The sequence below is a fragment of the Acomys minous genome, assembly GCF_964271855.1.
Source record: "Acomys minous genome assembly, chromosome: 15".
Lineage (NCBI taxonomy): Eukaryota > Metazoa > Chordata > Mammalia > Rodentia > Muridae > Acomys > Acomys minous.
In genome coordinates, this window is record NC_140497.1 from 57319116 (window position 1) to 57340057 (window position 20942).

At 46.6% G+C, this 20942-nt stretch overlaps 1 protein-coding gene across 1 annotated transcript in view; it reads right to left on the reverse strand.

Moving 5' to 3' along the window:
• FRYL (FRY like transcription coactivator) overlaps nt 1-17306 on the reverse strand; it is a 236645-nt gene extending 219339 nt beyond the window's left edge. The window contains exon 1 of the mRNA XM_084759709.1: nt 16298-17306. The gene's annotated coding sequence lies outside the window, so the exon portion shown is untranslated. The remainder of the gene's footprint in view (nt 1-16297) is intronic.
• Between the last annotated feature and the right edge of the window lie 3636 nt (nt 17307-20942).

The following is a 20942-nucleotide window of genomic DNA, read 5'->3' on the forward strand; positions in this document are numbered from 1 at the left end:
CAGGCACTACACACCCTTTGTGCACAGACACGCATCCAGGCAAAACATCCATACAAAAACAAATAAATCTTTTTTTTTAATCTAATTTCAGCCGGGTGGCGGTGGCACATGCCTTTAATCCCAGCACTCTGGAGGCAGAGGCAGGCAGATCGTTGTGAGTTCGAGGCCAGCCTGGTCTACAAAGGGAGTCCAGGACAGCCAAGGCTACACAGAGAAACCCTGTCTCAAAAAAACAAAACAAAACAAAAATCTAATTTCAAATAAGACAATTGCAGAGTACAGTCTCAGAATCTTCCAAAATGAGTTTATTTGAGCATAGACTTTTCTATCTAAACCATCAATCAAGGAAGAAGGCAGAATAAATACATTTTCTTGAAGGTGTCCTTCAGCAAAACTAAGGGGAAAAAGAATAAAGCTTGATGCGAGACACACAAGAAACAGTGGCCATGATCCAAGAACAAGATGAGGAACAAGTCCCCGGATGGCAGCTGGGAAGCGGGAGAGACAATCAATCCATCCTAGTAAATCAGAAATTTGGTGAACTCCACGGGAGAAGAATGGAATGGATTCTATTCAAAAGACAGAATAATTAGGAGGCTGGCTTAATGACAAAAAATGCAGCTTCTTTTCTCAATTAAGGAATAAAATAGATGTGCATAGAAAACTCCAGAACAATGCTGCTGGCTGGCTAGCCACAGCCACTCCACTCTTAATTGTATTAAAAAACTCAGTTTAGTTTGTCATTTTTCTTGTTCAGGTATCAGACGATAGGCATGCGATTGGGTCCTTTGGACACTTGGGACAAAGCAGTAGAGGGCTAAAGTAACCCTGGCACTCCTGTTCTCCTGGACTGAGAGTGACCCAACTCGTCCAATCCAGTGAAAACACACAGGGAGGTCACCTGGGGAGAGGGTCGGAAGAATTGCCTAAATGACAAGGGGAAAGATTTGATGGGGTGGGAGGCCGCTGTGGAGGACCTTCTCTAGCTGTCAGTGGGTTAAAGTATGGACTCCATGTACATATGGACCACTCACATCTGAAACGCCCTCCCACCGCTACATGATGCTACAGGATACTGATAAGGTTACCTGGGGGCTCCAGCTGTTGACTGCATCCCGGTTGGACTTGGTGGTCAGGAGAGCAGCGTTGTTCTGCAGGCTGCCAGCTCCAGCTCAGACCCGACAAAGAGGGAGGTTCAGGCCAAGCAACCCCTGCCTATCGTAACACTTCCAGGAAAGACCATCTTGATTCCATGTGGCCCTTGGTGCCAGCGGACTGAGGGTGACCACAGCCTCACCTGGGCCGGCCTCTTCTGTGTAAGACAGATGGTGCTCAGAGGGGGAAAAAAAAAAACCTCAGGGCACCGATACTGCTCAGGATTGAATCATTGTTTCAGATCATTTGGGGGTGTCCTTGTTTGTTTGTTTGTTTGTTTTCTAGTGGAATACGATAAAATGCTACAGTGCAGAGCATCAGGTGTGGTGTTTGAAGGACAATGGCCCCATAGGCTCATAGAGAGTGGCACTATTAGGAGGTGCAGCCTTGTTGGAGGAAATGTGGCACTGGAGGTGGGCTCTGAGGCTTCAAGTGCTCAAGCCAGGCCCAGTGTGTGTCTGTCTGTCTGTCTGTCTCTCTTCTCTCTCTCTCTCTCTCTCTCTCTCTCTCTCTCTCTCTCTCTCTCTCTCTCTCTCTCCCTCTTCCCCCCCAGGGCGAGCCAACTAGATAGACTAGCCACGTCGGCTGCTGCCTGTCAATCCGGAAGTAGAACTCTCAGCTACCTCCCCAGCACCGTGTCTGCCTGTGTGCCGCCATGGTCCCTGGTCATGACAGCAATGGACTGAACCTCTGACCTGTAAGCCAGCCCCAATTAACAGAGTTTTATAGAGCTGCCATGGTCAACAAACGTAAAGGAAACAAAAAGTTCACACGGTAAATGTTCTGGACAGATGGATCGTAGCAGCATGCAAACAGCAACTCACATCACCCCCCTCACAACCAAACTTTACATTTTAAACTTTATGTTTGTTTTCTTTTCTTTTCAATCTTTTGAAACAGGGTCTGCTCATGCAGCCTGGGCTGGCCTCAAACGTGTAGCAATCCTGCTGCCTTTTAAGTTCTAAAATTACAGACATACACTACCATACGCAAGCACAAGGCTCTGAGTTCAGATCCCTAGCACCCACGTGAAAGCACTCACTACAAAATGCATGGGTCTGTGATCCCAGCACTGGGGAACCAGGGGCAGAGGAAAGGGGGAGGAAAAAAGGGGAAAAGATCCAAAACGCATCACCCTATCCACATGTCCTGCCCTTCCACACATTAACCAAGAAAAGGATGCTAGGGGCCAGAGAAGCCACAGGCTGTAAGAGAAAAAGCAGGAAGTCACTAGTGACCTACAGGTCAACAGTCTCATGAAAACAGTCCAAAACAACCAAAAACGCTATAGTGGCAGGTGTGAGGGGTGCGTGTGTGTGTGTGTGTGTGTGTGTGTGTGTGTGTGTGTGTGTGTGTGATGACATTGAGCTACCTGATTTCTACAAAGAAGAGAACGTCTTTGAGTGTCTGGGTGATGGCTCAGGGGTAATGGGCAGTGTGAGGAATGGCACGCCAACCCCCAGAATCCAAGTAAGTGCAGGTATCGGGATGGTGGTCTGCCAGTAACCCCATCTCAGAGAGGAGAGACAGAGGATCCCAGGGTGAGCCAACTAGATAGACTAGCCACATTGGCAAGCTCTGGGTTTGAGTGAGACACCCTTTGTCAGGTGTGAGTCTCCACATCAGCCTCAGGTCCCATGTGCATGTACACCTGTACCCACAGAATGTGCCCACATACATGCACACCCTACATACACATGAAAACTGCAAAAGGAAGGAGAGCCTGCTCAACTCTGAGGCTACACACATGTTACTGGCATGGGGTCCTGACACTGAAGGAATAGAAAGGAAATGTTACTACAACTCACTAGTCTGAAATAAGTATGTGTGTGTTTATTTAAAAACAAACAAAGAGAGCAAGCTTGGCATTAGGGTAAACTCCAGAAGACTTCATTGCAGTACAGAAGCGAGGAGGACTGCAGGCTTGCTGAGAAAAGTTGAAGACGGAGATGATTTAAATTCTCAGTTCTGTCATGATTTTCTGAATACCCACTAGACTCATCTCTTAATAGTTTTTACTAAGAATACTTCTTTCCTGGAATTTATTAATCACTTTAAATCCAGTTACCTTTTGTTTCCTAAGCAATCCCTTTTTGTTGTTTTGTTTTGTTTTGTTTTTGTTTTATTCTTAAGACGGGGTTTCTCTGTGTAACAGAGCCCTGGCTGTCCTGAATTTGTAAACCAGGCTGGCCTTGAACTCACAGAGAACTGCCTGCCTCTGCCTCCCAACTGCTCGGATTAAAGGGTATGTACCACCACACCTAGTTGCCTTTTTTATTGGGGGAAAAAGTTTTCATACAATATATTCTAATCGTGGTTTTCTCTCCCCCAGCTCCTCCCTACCCACCTAGCTCCTAGCACTTTCCCCCTCCCCTTTTTTAAGGTTTTTCAAGACAGGGTCTCTCTGTGTAGCCTTGACTGTCCTGGACTCACTTTGTAGACCAGACTGGCCTCGAACTCACAGCAATCCACCTGCCTCTGCCTCCCGAGTGCTAGGACTAAAGGCGTGCGCCACCACGCCTGGCCCTCCTTCTCCCTCTTTAAAAAACAAATAAAAATGTAGAAAGCAAAACAAACACACACACACACACACACAAAACCACAAAGACATAGTAAAATAGAAAATACACGGGTACAAGCAAAAGACCAATAAAAAAGTTTTTCCAAACAAAGCAATACACATCAAAAAGTCTACAGAAATATCGCTGTGTTTCTACTGTGTTGGACATCAGCTCCTGAAATCTGTGTGCTATACCAGTGACACTCCACTAAAGGAGACCAAGTTTTTCTTCCTAGGCAGACAGCAATCATGTACCGCTTCCTGGTTAGGGGTGTGAGCCTGTGCCCACTTCCCTGTTTCTAGGAGCCCACACTAGGACCCCGCCTGGCTGGAACCAGAGCCGGCCCTTTATCTTCTAGACCCAGGTCCCTTCCGAGTGATGGTTTGCAAACCCTGCCTCCCATATAGCGCCTCTTCTTTTCACTTCGGCAGTGCCCTTTCGTTTCGAGGGAAACTAGTTTACCAACTTAATATTTTGTTGCCTGGGGTTCGAGTCGTAGTCAAAAGGGCTTTGCCTGGCACAGGTCATTACAACTCATGGTTTACTTGGGTTTTCTCCCCTAGGAATTACAGTATTACACACTGAGATTACCAATTCACTTTTAGTTAGTGGACAGTATGAAGAAGGGGTTCAAATCCACTCTTATGATGTGGAAATCCAGGTGTCTCAGCACCATTCGTGGGAAAGATTATTATACATTCCCTAAGTGGTTCCCTTGGTTTTTGTGTTTTATTTTGTTTTAAAAAAGGGGGGTGGTCCATAAGTGTCAGGCTGTAGTCCTTGACTTTCAACACCATTTAACTCATCTCTACTTAGTGATGCATCGTATTGCGGTGAGATAAAATCCACATCTGTAGCTATTTACTTCCATCTCGACACACGCCCAGTTTCTAGAGCCCATCCCATAATGCTTCCATTATGGCTGCGCTCAAATCCATCCCTACCTGAGCCTCTCCCTTCTTATCACCCTAGCCCCACAGTACTTAGCTATTGCTAACAGCTGTGCCAATGAGTTACCACCTTGCTAACTATATTTGACTGTTGTCATTTCTTCGAAGTTTATACCCAGGAATGTATCTGGGGCATATGGGCACTCCATGTAAGCTGTTTGAGGAAACTCAGAGCCTCCCCTAGAACAGCTAGCTGTGCCACCCTACACTTCCACAGCAATGGATGAGAGTTTAATTTCTCTGTCTCCTCATCAACACGTTGTTTTGTGTCTTCTGGCCCATTTGGAGATGTCACTGCACTACACAGTATACCAATCGTGTACAGCACCGTGTACAATATAAGCGCAATGCAACACTAGCCCTGCCCCTCACCCCACTTAATCCAGATTATCATTCTGTGAACCCTCCAGTAGTCACTTGCCTTTCTGTGTCCACACTGAGCTTATTACAGTGATTAAAATGCCAGCGCTGCTTGTATTCAGCCACATCTCCCTCATCCCTGTAATTGAGCAGCTGGTGTTTGAACCCATGTGTGCGACTTTACATCCTGGCCCATCAAAACAGCATGTAGCCTTTGACATTTCAGCCACAGCTGCTATTTTCAGTAAGTTAACCCCACAAAGTTCATTTCACCCAAACATTTTGATAGGCATGGTGATCATTTTTCTTGCGGCACAAATACTCATTATTTGTTTCAGCATGACACTGGCAATTCCTATCCACTTGCCACTGGCTCATGAACTTTTACAAATATGACTCAACTAATCACATTATCTATCTAATTGTGCAGTCGGTGGCTTAGCCAATAACCTCAACAACAACAGAGAAATACTGTTGAGGAACTGGCTGAAGGCCAGTTACAGGCAACTGTCTCTTCTCCTGTGTCTCCAACATGTACACAGTACATTCTCCTGTCTACACTTTAATACTCTCACTCACTCTCACTCTTGCTCTCTCTCAAAAAAAAGAAAGAAAGAAAGAAAGAAAGTAAGAAAGAAAAGAAAAAGCAAGTTAATTTGACACAACTGTTTTACCAGGTTCATGTAGTACTTTCATTTTAAAATGTAATTAAGGGCCAGTGAGATGGCTCAGTGTGCAAAGGCACTTGAGCAGAGGCCTGCCAACCTGAGCGCTCTTGCAGGATCACACAATATGGAAGAAGAGAACAGACCTCCACAGGCACACTGTAGCACACTTATGTCTGCACACAAACTCAGAGACAGGCCGACTTCAGAGGCCTGAGGGCCAGCCCGTGTGGTTGAAATGGAGAGCTGCTGGTTCAGTGAGGGAGCCTGTCTGAAAAACTAAGGGGAAGAAGGGAGCAACAGAGGAAGACCCTGACCTTGACCTCTGACCTCTACACTGCACATACAGGTGAGCACATCAATGCACAGGAGCAATGCAGCACTCCCAGATCAATGTGTTTAGCAACTAATGAATCAGATTAGATTATACTAAGTTTCAAACCATAGTAAAAAATGTAACAAAAAGCTATTAGCTGAGCAGTGGTGGCTCAGGCCTTTACTCCCAGCACTCAGGAGAGTTTGAGGCCAGCCTGGTCTACAGGGTCACACTGAGAAGCTCTGTCTCAGGGTGGGGTGGGGTGGGGTGGGGTGGGGTGGGGTGGGGTGCAGTATGCATCTCCGTAATTGACTATAACTTAAGTTTGTAATTTTGTTTAATCACAAACCTTTCCTCAACTGTGTAAAGTTCAGTAGGTAGAGCGCTGAGATGTCTCAGAGATGAAAGGACCTTAGCACCAAGCCCAAGGACCCTTCATGTTCATGTTCATGTTCATGTTCAATCCCCAGCATCCAAAAGGCAGTGGGAGAAGATCATCTCCCACAAGTTGTCCTCTGACCTCCGCACACAGACCACGGCATGTGCACGCACACAAACACAACACAGAAAAATAAATACATAAATAAAGTGAGAATTAAATGTTTTAATGTTAGCTAGGTGGTGCATGCCTTTAATCCCAGCAGAGGCAGGTGCACCTCTGTGAGTTCAAGGTCACCCTGGTTTACAGGGTGAGTTCCAGGACACCCAGGGCTGCACAGGGAAACCATGTCTTGAAAAATCAAAAATAAAATAAAATAATGATGATGATGATGATGATGATGGGGTTTGAAAAGCTGAATCAACAGTTAAGGGCACTCACTGGCTGCTCTTACACAGGGCCTGAGTTGAATCCCAGCACCCACACATGACAGCTACAAAATGTAAGGCAACGTAAGTGGCAAGCATTGGTTTCTCATATGGGTACCGTTTCACTGAAACCCACTTCCCCAGTGCCTTTCGTTGTAAGAGCCTCACACAACCATCCCTCTTACAAGACATTCAGCATCGGTCTAGTTTGAAAATGGCCTCTTCGGGGCTGGAGAGATGGCTCAGAGGTCAAGAGCGCTGGCTGTTCTTCCAAAGGTCCTGAGTTCAATTCCCAGCAACCCCATGGTGGCTCACAACCATCTATAATGAGATCTGGTGTCCTCTCCTGGCTCTGGTAGACAGGCAGAACATAATAAATAAATAAATAATTTTTTTTAAAGGTCTTTTCACCAAACCCACTACTGTCTCCACAGCTAGCTCAGACAGTCATGTGGCACTTCCTCCCTTTGGCCACTTTAATTCTTTGTTTATTGTGTACAGCAGCATCCTTCAGGGAGCAGTCCCACCTCCCCACCCTCACCTTGTCGTCCCCCCCCTTGTTCTCTTCTTACTTCATCACAAGCAGTGATGCTTCCTACAATACTGAGTACCATGTAGTGTCAACCTGGACCCAACACATTCAAGTTAGGAAGCAATGCCGCTGTCAGCTCCCGCACGTGTGGCTCCTGAAAGCAGGATCAAGCAAAGGTTTCTCCAAGTAAGACAGTTCTGTGAGTACCTCCAATACAACAGCACAGAAAAGATGGAGGTACAGAGCTGGAAGGAACGGGATTCTGATGACCAAGTGAGCAAGAGATAACAGACCCCCCCACACCCCCTGAAGAGGAAGAACTAAGTGTGTTTCCAGCAGGTTCTAGAAAGAAAACACAGTGCAGGCTCAGCTCCTGTGTGTAGGTGGAGCCAAATCAGTGTCCCATGACCACACTAAGAAATGCATCTCACCGTTCTGGATCCCCAAACGGGTCTCACAGGACTTAAACTCAGGGTGTCCAGAGAGACGCGCCCCTGGAAGCTCTAAGGAGAACCGCTTTCCAGCCTTTGGCAGTGATAAAGAGTGTCAGGAATTTCTTGGCTCACGTCCCCCTCCGTATTCAAGCTCAGCCATGGGCTTAAGTCTTAGATCTCTTGTTGCTGTTGCGGAGGACCCAGGTTCGGCTCCCAGCGCGCAGGCAGCGGCTACGACAGCCTGTAACTCCAGTTCCAGAGACTGTGACCCAGCCTCCCCTTGGCCTACGCAGACGCTGTGCGTACAAGATGCACAGACATGCATGCAAGCACAACACTCACACACAAAGAGTAAGAATAAACACTTTTAAAAATAAAATAAAATGTTCCCAGCCTCCTTTCATAGTAAACTGAATTCAGACATGAAGCTCGCCATGAGATAAGTTAGCATAAGAAAAGAACAAAAGTTAGAGCAAGTGCCGAGAAGTCGAAATATTACAGTGAAATCCGTTTAAGCAACAAAAAGTACATAGGACTATTTTACAATTTAAACTATGGTACTGAAGCCAGTGAGATGTCTCAGCAGGCGCGGGCACTCACAGACAAGACCTGACAACCTGGCTTTAGTCCTGAGAGCCAACATGGTGGACAGAACCCGCCCTACAGGTCATTGTCCTCTGACTGCCACACACGTACCATGGCAAACATGCAAACACACACATGCGCGCACGCGCACACACACACACACACACACACACACACACACACACAAATTAAGCATAAATAAAATATGAGGCTGTGCTGAAGTGAACAAACTAATGCTTCTTTGTAATCAACTTTTAGACAGCCTCCAATCAAACAGACCAGCACTTGCCCCGTCTCTTTGGTGAGCGTGTTCTGAAACAGACAAGTGTCTGACAGTGTTGGCATCCACACGGATGCACTGCTGAGATCCTTCTGTCCATATCTGGAAAGACGGAGAAAGCAGCAGCCTGGGAGTGCTGGGCTTCATCAAAAGGGATCATTCGAAGTAATCGCCAAATGACAAAGCAATGGGCTGGGGAGGCAGCTCCGGTGGCAGAGCGCTTGCCTAGCCCTGGGTTTGATCCACTTAGAACCGGGCAAAGAAATGAACAGAAAGCTATGAAACTACAGTCAGTGGGGAAAGATGAAAACTTCCAAAGACTACCATGCAGCCTTCTGCCCTCACAGCCAGTACATACAAAACAGTCACTGTGTCACCAAGAAAAACAGTCACTATGTCACCAAGTAAACAGCCAATGAGTCAGAAAATAAGGACTGGCAGAGGTGACTGATAATGCATGTGGACCCACTCAGGGGCAGGTCCCATGCCCAGCGGTACAGAGCTAACACAAAAAGGATCCAATGGTGTTTTTGAGGAATTTTTGTCTCATATTGCTTTGTTTAGGCTTTTTTTTTTAACCTCCTTGATCTTTTGTTTGTACATTATGGTTTCCAGTTTTGTGTTTTTATGGAGTATGTGTGTGTGTGTGTGTGTGTGCGCGCGCGCGCGCGCGAGCGCGTGCGTGCGTGCTTCTCATGCTTTTTTCTTTTTCCTGTTCTCTTAAGAGAAGACACAAAGAAAAGCATGGAGAGGAGGATGGCTGGGAAGGTCCTGAGAGGAGCTAAGGGAAGGGAAACTAGGATTAAAGTATATTATATTAAATTTATTTTCAATTAAAAAATAGTAACATCATCTGTGGGTCACAGTGATCAGTCACCCAGAAGGTATTAAGGGCTTCCCAGATCATCCCAACATGGACAGCGAGGCACGATCAAGCTTTGACGGCGAGTTTTAAGCCATGCATCCACAGGGCCACACATGCAGCAGGGTGATAGCGCATTGAAGGACTGCCCTGTAAGGCCCGTCCAGAAAACGGGAGCCATACGTGCACTGTTTGTTTGGTAGAAAGAGGGATTACCAAAGTGAGTCCAGTGATTTCCCTAAGCAAAACATCTTTTCCCATTATTCTCTCGGCTCTGGCACAATATGGCTTTGGCTGGTTTCTTTTCCGAGCAGAGCTCTACTTGGCGCTGCACACGTCATGAAGAGCACTTGCACGGACCTTCTCCTAGGGTCTGAAGACACTGAAGAGGACAGGATAACCCAGTTACCACTGTTACTTTTTATGGTGACAAAATACCCAGAACAGCCAAACGTATAAAGACACAATGTAGATCAGGGTTGCCTTGCGCTAGAGGGAAGAATCAAGATGGGACTCCAGAAAGTTCTTGGGCTAAATGTGGTAACAGTGTACAAATCTGGGGAATACACCATAAAGCACTGAATTTTAAATGGGCAAACATGGCATGTGAATTAAATTTCCATAAAGCTGTTGCTTAAATTTTTTAATTCCTGGGTCAGTGCCATAGCTCAGTGAGGTGTTTGCCACCAAGCCTGGCAATACCACAAACCTACATGGCACAAAAGTGTAACATATTCCCACATGTCCTCTGACCTCCATATTTGTACACATTAAATAAATGAATAGCTGTAGAACGTGTTTTTAATTTTTAAAAATTTTTGTAACCCCACACATATTTTACTCTTCAAGTTTTTTGCTTGTTTGTTTGTTTGTTTGTTTTTCAAGACAGGGATTCTCTGTGTAATAGCCCTGGCTGTCCTGGGCTCCCTTGTAGACGAGGCTAGCCTCGAACTCACAGAAATCCCCTGCCTCTGACTCCCAAGTGCTGGGATTAAAGGCGTGGGCCACCGCTCCTGGCTTCTCTTCAAGATTTTGTTTGTATTCTCTAAGTATCTTTGGCTTGCAAGCATGTCAGTGCACCACATGCATGCAGTGCTTATGGCAGCCAGAAGAGGGCGTCAGATGCCCTGGAAGTAGAGGCACAAATGGTTGTGAGCGACCTTGGGGGTGCTGGCAATCAAACCCCGGTAGGCTACAAGAGCAGCATACGCTTTAACATCTGAGCCACCCCTCAAACTCACCCTCACAAATCTTGACTAATAGAAATTGCTACTTTAATAGTCAAGCTCCACAGGACCTACCCTAGGTCAGATGGTTGCCTGGATGGGCTGACCCCAGTTTTCAGACTTTCATGGTCCCTTGTTTCTAAACAGTTCAACTCTTTCCCCCATGAACACAAAGGCCAAGGGGAGCTGGTAAGGAAGGCCCATGGGTAAAGGCAAACACTACCCAATGAACTTTAACACAAGTGATTTTCCAAAATTTTTTTCATAGGGAAAAAAAAAGTGGCAAAATCGATTTATTTTAGTTTCTCAGCTTACGAAAATAAATGAATAAATAAATAAAATAAAGTGCTGCTACACTCCATCAGCAAAATATGGATTTGTTTAGACAGACATACACAATGGTGTTCTCTCAATGAATGGAAAGACACGTCCATGTAGAATTTCAGAAAACTCCCCACCCATGGGCAACAGCAGTGTTTGAAATGTCAGAAAACAAGTCTAGCGCTCACAGGTTTAATTCACCAAGCACCACACACTTGAACTCACCTCCTAGGAAGGCGGCAGGGCCGGGGCTGCCAGGAAACCCTGACAGAGGCCACTCAGAGCAACACCCAAAGGGGTGACTAAATGACGTCACCTAATGCTCACCGCCAGCCCCTCACCCCTCTCAGCATCCACAGCAGGCATAATTCCCCACAAATTAACTAACAATGGAGACTTTCCAGTGATGAGGCGGCAGCTGGGTTTTCTATTTTGGAACCTCAAAGAAAGCCTCTCTGTGCAGTCACTTAAAGGAGCACCCAACACAACAGATTCACCTATTTGTCAGCCTACATACTGGAGCCCCTGTCTGGAATGAGTGGCCTGAAGTGAAGAGCAAAACGCCTTCTGCGGGCTGATCAGAAATGACTCCGCATCTCTCTCTGGGAGACTTGAAGAGTGAGCTGTGAACCACAAAGCAATTTTGCAAAGTTCTCTCTGGAGATGACACAAGTCAAAAAACACCAAGAAATTGTGCTTAGCACGTACTCCAAAAAATAATAAATAAAACGTTTCCTTTTATATTAAAAAAAAAAAAAGACAAGTAAAATGTTCTAGAACACTGCAATTGATCAGTCTTTTTTTTTTTTAATCCTTACGTCCACATCTGAAACACAAACATGTTGACGGCAGCCTTCTATTTTCTATTCAATGAAAAGGGGGTGGGGGGGAGCAGAATTACAGAGCCTGGGGAATTAATAAGAATTACATAAATGTTGTTTCCCTTCATTCATGATAATCACAACTTGCTAGACTTTTCAAGGAAAAAAATAATTTAAGACAGTTCCAAGGTTGTGATAAAGGAACAAAAGTTGGAAAAGCAGACAGCGAGCCCCTGAGCAGGCTTGCAGCGTGGCGGAGGAGCAGTGTCAGGGGGCACTCTTAATGTCCCAACTCCTCTTTCTTATCAGTGAGCATGTGGAATTTCAGTGATAAGGAAAAGTGTTTCCTGTTAACTCGCATAAATGCTTTCCCCCAAATATAAGCAAGTGTTGGAGCTTCCTTATTCTTCCTGGTTTATAGGATGTTGATGCGCTAATAAAACTGCCCAGGTACTCTCTTCTGGGCAGCAGCAAACATGTCAAGGCCCCAGCTGCAGCCAACCTCCACAGCCTAATGCCGGGAATCTAGGGACACCCACATGAACCAACAGACAAGAACAAGGCAAGGAACTTTTATTAAGCTGTTTTAACTGTCCTCTCGGAGGCTTACTGGCTCTGTCTGCTAACCTACACCTGCCTAGTCCTGGAAACTTCTAGCCTCCATACAATCTAATTTAGGCCTAGAATGTTTTGAGTCTCTGAGACTTTACTACTGAATAAGCTCACCCTTTTCTGGCTGTTTCTGGCTCTGGCTGGTTCAACTCAGTTGCTCTGACTCAAACTCCTCTCCAAGCTGACTGATTTCAACCTGGCTTCTCTCTCAGCCTCCAACTGAAGTGCTCTGTCTGGCCTCAAACTAAACCCTAGCAATCTGTCCTAATCTTCTGGCTCCTGCCCATTCATTCACTGGCTCATTCTGTCTTCACCTGTGTCTAGTTTGCTCTTTCTTCAACCTCTGTCTGTAAAACTCGCCCGGTAAAAACTGCCTCTGAATTCCACAAAGTGAACTGCCAAGGACACTGCACTGCCTCGAAAGTCATTGACTCAACCCAACTGACTGAACAGCACTGACTGGAACTCAGAGGTCTGCTTGCCTCTGTCTCCTGGGATGAAAGGCATGTCTGTATTCCAGCCAGAGTAAGCCATGCAGAGGGCAAACCTGCTGACAAGGTGAAGTGCCCGGCCTGGGATGAACGGGACCTGTCAATCCTGCACAGTAACAAGAGTTGAACTCGCAGCTCAAGCTCTGATGCCCTAAAATACTTGAGAGATTTACAGTTAAAACAATACCACACAAGCATACCCAATCCACATCTAAAAATAGTCTACTGTAAGATACTTTAATACACACAATGAAATTTGCAAAAGCCACAAGTACTTTCCCCACATCATTTGGGTTTCTGCCATTCATTGTTTCTTTACCCATGATTCCTGAGTCACTGTTACGCTGGACCAGCTACTGCTCTGACACACCCCTGTCTTTCTCCCAAGCACCTTTGACTCTCTCCAATGAAGTTCTGAATGAGACTTTCATCTATTTCTACTTTTATCTCCTCATACTTAAATATGTAGGTACTTAACAGACACTGACCATACATCAAGCCTAGTCCTAATAGTTACAATAAGTGACTGCCAATGCAGAAGATATCTGTCCAACAGTATTATGTAACTAAGTCACAACAAAATCACCAACAAAGAATATTGAGACTGAGATCCTTATATACAACAACCAACCACTTTTTGTGCATTGATATCTTTTTCAGAAACAAATATTTTAGGTTGTTTATTTTGTTTTGTTTTTCAGTGGGGATAGGGAAAGGTGAGGGTTTAGGGCTCAATGGTCCAGTGCTGTTCTTGCATTCAACAACAGCACTGGGTTCAATCCTTCCTGCCTGAACTGTTACTGTTATTAACTATCTTATCAGGTCTGAGGCTATCGCTCAGTGGGGGAGCACATTTGCATCGCATGTGTCAATTGGAGGAAAAAGTGTCTTCCACGGCCTTTGTAATATAGTATCTTTTTTTCTGTCAGAAAGACCTAAGACAGCAGGCCTACCAGGTATGCAGTTACACACCGGATTCCCATAGAAACAATGCAGACAGTGGGTAATCCCAGCTCTGCCCAGATTCTCTAAGCACAGTCTAAGGCTCAAAATTATCTAGAAATACGTATGTAGTACCCAGAAAAACGCATGCTTTGGGACATAAAGCATAGGCATTTCAGAGACAATTCTTCCTGAACATTTTCTTTTCCTGTGCTCTTTTTAAAGTTTAGAACGTCTGTTGACTAAATATGCTACTAAATAAATAAAAACAGGAAACTTTTCAGTTTGTTCTAAACACCTACTTCCTATGATGCTCAAGGAAGGTTATGCCCAGATACTTGTCTGATACTGATAGCACAGGAGATTTAAAATTATAAGGCGGGGAAAATGACGGATACTATCAAAAAGAAGGTAAGTTTTTTGCAACTTCTTTTCCAAACTTCTGTAACAGAACAAAGAATTCTCTCTCAAGTATCAATGTCTTAGGTTGCACTTGTTTCCCAGATACAGTTTCTGTGTTATTACTGTTGAGATTGGGAACTTTCAACATTCATTCAAAAATTATTACACAGTAGCTTAATGATAAACAAATTTTAAAATCTGCATTGCCTTAAAGGAGCGGGAGAAAAAACTAGGCCAGGTCTCAACAAAATTTACTCTTGCAAGGTGTCTTACAAAATACTTTATCAGCAAGGTAACCGGGATCGGATGCTACTTTTGAAAATAAGTAACAAAAGTAAGTCCAAAGAATAACATGCCGGATGCTACTTCCTTTATAAGGCTGCAACTCGCTGCCTTCAAGTACTCTGCAAAGCATTGCTCAAGAAACTGTCAAAATGAAGGCTTATGAAAACATTCTTTTCTAAATAAGGACTCTAACAAGGGATGTGTTGTTTCTAGCTATGATTCCTCCTGCAAGTATCGACAAGTTCAACACCGGGATAGTGTTCACAGTGCAAAGACCTCTTATTTGATTTACCATTAGAAACAGTGCCTGCCTGCTTGTATTTACAATGCCTGCATTCAGTAGGGGAGAGCAACTTTATGGAAGGCACCTGCTAGGCGGAACAGAGTTTATAAAAACCAACTTTTATTTCCATCAGAAGTTGTTCATTGGGTCGCCCCCCTCCAGCCCCCAATACTACAGGCTCTGGCTACCCGCTTTACTGTATTTTCCCTCTACCTTCCCCCAAAGAGCTCCTGGCGTAGAGTCCAGGTAATACTTTCCCTAGTTCAAAGGTTAAGACAAATTTAGCTATCTAGAACGCTTGCCCCTCTGCCAGTGCCCCCTTATTTATTCTTTTAAGACGGCAGCCAGGGGCTAAGTGGTCCCATATCCTCGAAATTCCACAAGAAAAGCGATTGTAGGTGGCGAGGAACAAAGCTGGACCAGCAGTGAAGACCAACAGCATTCAGGCCCCCGGTTGCCCTAGAAATCGGCCTCTGTAGAGGCAAGAAAGGAGGCTCGGCCGGGCCCGAGGAACCTGCCGCCGGGAAGCAACCAACAACTCCATCAAAAAGGCAAAGAAAAGTTGCACAGCAGAGCTCGGCCCTGCGAACAGCCTGCGCCGGTGTCTGCGAAGCGGGTGGCCCGGGCTGCGCAGGCCCGGCCGCGGGCGGAGGCTGTGGCGTCCTCCCGGCGGACCCCAGCTCCGGAAGGCGCGGGTCCGGGGGTGCGCCTTCGCTTCGAGCGGAGCGGGCTCTGCGCCCGGGTCCGTACCCCTCCCAGCACCGCAGGCAGTGGGCGGAGAGAGGCGGCCGAGGACCGCGGACAATGCCCGGCCGGGCCGGCAACCACTGCGCGCGGCGCGGGCCCGCCGCTTCTCCTCCCGAGGCCGCCTGCTGCCATATTCGACCCGATCGGGTGCGCGACGCTGCAGCAGTGACTGCCGCCGCCGCCACCGCCCCTCCACCCGCTTCCTCGTCGGGCGGTTCCCGGGCCTCGGTGAACCCGCGGCGTGCGAACGAAGCCGGCGCGCCGAGCGGCGCAGGGCGCGCGCTCGGGGCAGACGGGCGCGCGGGAAGAGCGGGGCGCGCGTGGAGACGACGGCGCGCGCCGCGCGCGGGCAGAGCCGGGCACGGGCGGGGAAGGAGGCGCGCAGCAGAGCGGGGCGCGCGGTGCTCCCCACGGGTCTGCCGCAGCTCCGACGGGCTTTCGGTTGACCCCGGCTCAGTGCCGCGCCCGCGTCCGTTAGGAGCCTCCCCAGCTGGCGCCGCAGCCGCCCATCCCGGTCCGCCTCCCTCGCGGCTCGCAGCAAGAAGGGCAGCCGGACCAGGAACGGGGACCCGGGATCCCACGGCGGACGGGCATCCCGGCGCCTGCCCCTGCGCAGGAAGAGAAAGTGAAATGAAGCGCCTTTCCCCAGGCAGCACCTACCAGGTCCCCAGTCCCGTGCAGCTGCCTTGCTTCTCCAGCGCCGCCGGTCCCCGCCCTCGGGCCCCAGGCTCCGTTCTTTTTGACAATGGCACGTCCCCTTTAAGGAATAATCCGATCGGGACCGATCTGTGGTTAAACCTCCCTCCGACTCTGATTTTAACCGGATTTCTGTCTCTCACAGAGCCCGACGGGCGCCCGGCGGTGCTGCGAGCTCTGCCCACCCCTTCCCTGCCCCGCCCACTCCCTCGCCTTCCTGATTGGCGAGGGACACTACACCAGGAACAGCAATCCTCGCCCTCCACTGGCCGGCCCCCCCGCCGCTCAGAGTTTCCCCACCTTCGCCCCGCCCCCTTCCCCGGGTTGGACCTACCTCTAATCACTCTCCGTCCTCGCCTCCAACGTTGCTTTGGAGAACTGGCAGTCAAAGCTCACCCTCCCGCCTCCGGAAAGCGAACTTTATTTTTATTGGTAGAAAGACATCTTCCTGTGCACCTGATTGGGCAAGGAAAGGCAACTCTGCACGCCCCTTACCTATTATCACTCACTGGACGGCAGAAAAGAAAGAGATAGCCGTGAAGTCTTACCTACTTTGGCATCCTCTATGCCTCTTTCCCTTTAAATGTTGCTGAGGGTCGAGCACAAACAGCCTATACTGAGGAAGGCGGGAAAGAGAGATGGAAAGGATGCAAAAATCTTCAGATGAGGAGCACATCACACCAGCTGTGAGATCCTGAGAACCCAATCCTGCCGTCTCCTGGAGTGAGAACACCTGAAATCCTAGTACCGGTTCCTAAGAATTAAACAAGTTCGCACTCCCTGTCCATTCTGCTTGCATGCTTCAATCTCTGGCTTTGCGCACCCGGAAGAGTTTACGAAGGTGTCTGCAAATCTAGAGGTTTCCTTGCTTGTCTTGCAATCGGACATTCAGAAAAGCGTTAAGTCCTTTCCAATAGAAGTTCCGTTTAGGTCACGTCCTGTGTGTCGCACTGGCGTTTGCGCGGGAGCTACGTTAATTTTTTTTTTTTTTGAAAGATTAAACAGATTGTTCTCTCTGGTGATGTTCTCAAAATCCCTCTTGCTACAAATGCGGACACAAGAGAGCTATTCCTTGAAGGGCAGTGGCAGAAGAGAAGAGAAGAGAAGTGGCAGAGGGAGACGCAGCCTGTCCTTGTAGCAGACCCCTGCTCCTTAAAGCAGAGGGACCCTGCAACAGCCTTGGGTTTTAGTCTACATTAGCATAGCACCAGGTTCTCACTCCAGATGTGAGAAGCGAAGGTTATTTCTAGAAAAACTGAGTGTGGTTATGGCTTTGGGACTCGCTGATAAATGGTAAGGAAAGGGAAAGTGCTCTTCTTTCTCTCTTTGCAGTGTTCTTTGAGATACTCTGGACGTCCCTGTAGGTGCAGCGAACCCCCAGTGGAATCCAGTGGTGCCAAGAAAGTGGCTGTGCTGAGCCGCACCCTAGAAGCCAGTCCAGCTCAGAAAGAGGGAAATAAGCATAAACACTTGAGAAACAAGGCTTTTTCCTGAGCTCAGGGCCGGAGAGCCATTAACACCAATGAACTGAGAGGGGGGGGAACCTGGTTCAGGTTGGAGGGTGGTCTTGAGTTGTTTGTACATTTTTGCAGTCGTGGGGATTGAATTTAGGGACTCTGAATGCAAGGTAAGCCCTGTAAGGCTTCAGCCCTCACAAAAGACAGGAAATTAGCTGCTTTGGAAATAAGGCCTTGGAAAGTACAAGTGCCTAATACCTTTAACTGACCCCTCTGTCCCACCTGTTCCTCCAGATAGTCATTTCTCCTTTCCATATTGCTTTGGGGACCCACCCCCAAACACCCTAGTCTTCCAATATTCAAGTCTCATAGAAATGCACATGCTGTTGGCATGTACCGTGCAGCATCCTCTCACATACGGTACATGATCTCCGGTATGTTTCTAATACCTAACACAACATCAGTGCTATGGTAATTGCTATCCAACTAAATCATTTACTGACTGATAACAAAAATAATCCGTACTTGCTCAGCACAGGATGAGACTTACTACATAGTACGTGCCAGCAATAATTTAAGCCCCCCCTCCTCCCAATATTTTCCATCCACTAATGTAAACAAAGATAAGGAACCTGAAGTTATAGTCAGCTGTGCACATGTGTATACCTGTACATGTGTGTAGTCAACTATATGTATATGCACCCATCCATGTATGTGTAGGCACATATGTATTCTTTTTCAGGATCTTCATTTATTGCTCTTAGACTTTGCTTTTGGTTTTGTGTTGGGTTTTTCTTTCTGTTCTGTCTTGTTTTTCGGTGCTGGGGAAGGAATTCCAGGTCTTGTACATGTTAAGTACATGTCCTGCTGCTTAGTTCTGCTCCCAGCTCTTGGTCAACCCCAGGCTTTGAGACTAGGTCTGGTTTCCAGTAGTCCACTAGCCCATAATAATAAGAGTATCTTGATATAATATTAAGGAGATGAAGGCACCTGGTCGTTCAAGCGTCTACACAGCGGTAGCTTTTGTTCCAATGTAGGTAAAAATTTCAGTTCTGTCTAAAGCACTTGCTTTATGAGGTCCAGATTATTATTGCTCTTTGGAACCAGCACATAGGGCTCAGGACCTCAGAAGGCCATCTACAATTACTTCTAGGCTCTCTTTAATTTTTGTTTGTTTTTGTTTTTGTTTTTGAGATAGGGTTTCTCTGTGTAGCCTTGCCTGTCCTGGATTCACTTTGTATATCAGGCTGGCCTCAAACTCACAGCGATCTACCTGCCTCTGCCTTCCGAGTGCTGGGATTAGAGGCGTGCGCCACTACACCTGGCTGGCTCTCTTTAATTTAACTGACTGTGCTGAATGTACCACCTTTCGCAGACGGTTATTTTAGAAGTTTCTGCACTTGTCCACGACAAGCATATTCATCACATTGCAGTCCACACACGTGGCATGGAGGCTGGTCTTGAACTCACTATATGGCTGGAGATTATTTTGAGCTACCAACCCTCCTGTCTCCATCACCCCAAGTGCTGGGATTACAGGCATATGCCACCATACAGCCTAAGAAGGGTGGGTGCTTTTTTTTTTAATGTTCTGTAGCATAATTGGGTAGCTAACAGTTGACAAAAGCAAAAACAAAAAAAGAACAATTGAAAACTTAAGAATAGCCAGTAGAATTTATGTTCTCAACACTAAAAAATGATATATGTGTGAAGAGACAGAAATATTAATCACCCTAGGTGGATCTTAATATATCATAAACACAGCCGAAAGTAAATGTAGTTACTATCTTTAAATTCAAAATTCAAACAGGTTGAAAACAGCACAAGAACAAAACTTCTGGAAAGATTTCCTTGGTTTCTTAGAGAAGGCCCAGGTCCTCGACTTTCCACATTTAAACATGTTTCCCTGCAAAGATGGCTGACATTCATTGAGAGCTCCATTAAAACACAGCATTTATCAGTTAAAAAAAAAAAGTTCAGTCGGTTTTACTCACTGAAAGAAACAAACAGAAAAGGCGCAGGACTGGCCTTTCTGGAGGGATTTCCTTAGGCATGCCCTGAGTATCATCTGAACGCTTGACAAAATCAAGACGTCCCTTCACAACCCAGCTCCAGGCGCCCTCTCAAGTTTCTTCCCTGATCATTCCTCATTTGACAGTCCAGCCTCAGTGCCCTCTGAGAGCCTCCCTTCCCTTCTTTTCTTTCTGGAGGACTTTCCCAGCCAGCCATCAGGTGGCCGGGCCAGCACACATGTGCACTTCCCTTATGAGGCTCTCCCTGGTGACAACCCTCGTCCCTCTCTTATCTTTCCTTTGTGCTACTTTCTTCAGGAATGTGTACTATTCTGATGACAAATATCACACTGACGACAGAAGCTTTTCTGTCTCTTGCCCTATCCTTGTTTGCTCTGGAAGAGCAAGGCCACGTGCTTGAGTCTCTACTTCCACAACGTTTAGCATGACCCCTGGCGAACCAACAGCTCTCAGTGAGTGCGTAGAAAACTGAACAGATGAGCAAGAAAACAGCCCACAGATGAAATACCTTCAAGGCCTGAATGCCATCCTAAGAGCATTGCAATTTCATAATATTTTGTTGTAAGTCTATCTTCAGAGTCAGCGTGTTACCCACGCCATCCTCCCACATCCTTTTAGTTCATACACTTGTAAAATATCCAAAGATATTATGGAACAGACACAGAGCACATCAGCTCATTGTTTTTCAAAGTAAATACAAAACAAAAAACAAAAAAACAAACAAACAAACAAAAAACAAAACTTCTGTCCCGTTCTTCTCATTATTACACGTAAGAACTTTTTCTTTTAAGGTTTTACAAGACACAGTTTCTCTTATGTAGCCCCATCTGTCCTGGAACTGGCTCTGTAGACCAGGCTGGCCTCAAGTTCATGGATCTGCCTGCCTCTGCTGCCTGAGTGCTGGGATTAAAGGTATGTGCTGCTGCCAGGTGTGGCAGTATGCACATTTTAAGAGCAAAAATTAAGAAAGTTGTTTCTCTGGAATCAAAGAGTTTGGAATTGAATACTTTAATATTATGAAAACTTTCAGGGCTCTTGGGGTGAATCTAGAATATTATTTGCACTTTACTTGTTTTTTTTTTTTTGTGCCTATGTGTGGGGTATATTCACATACATGCA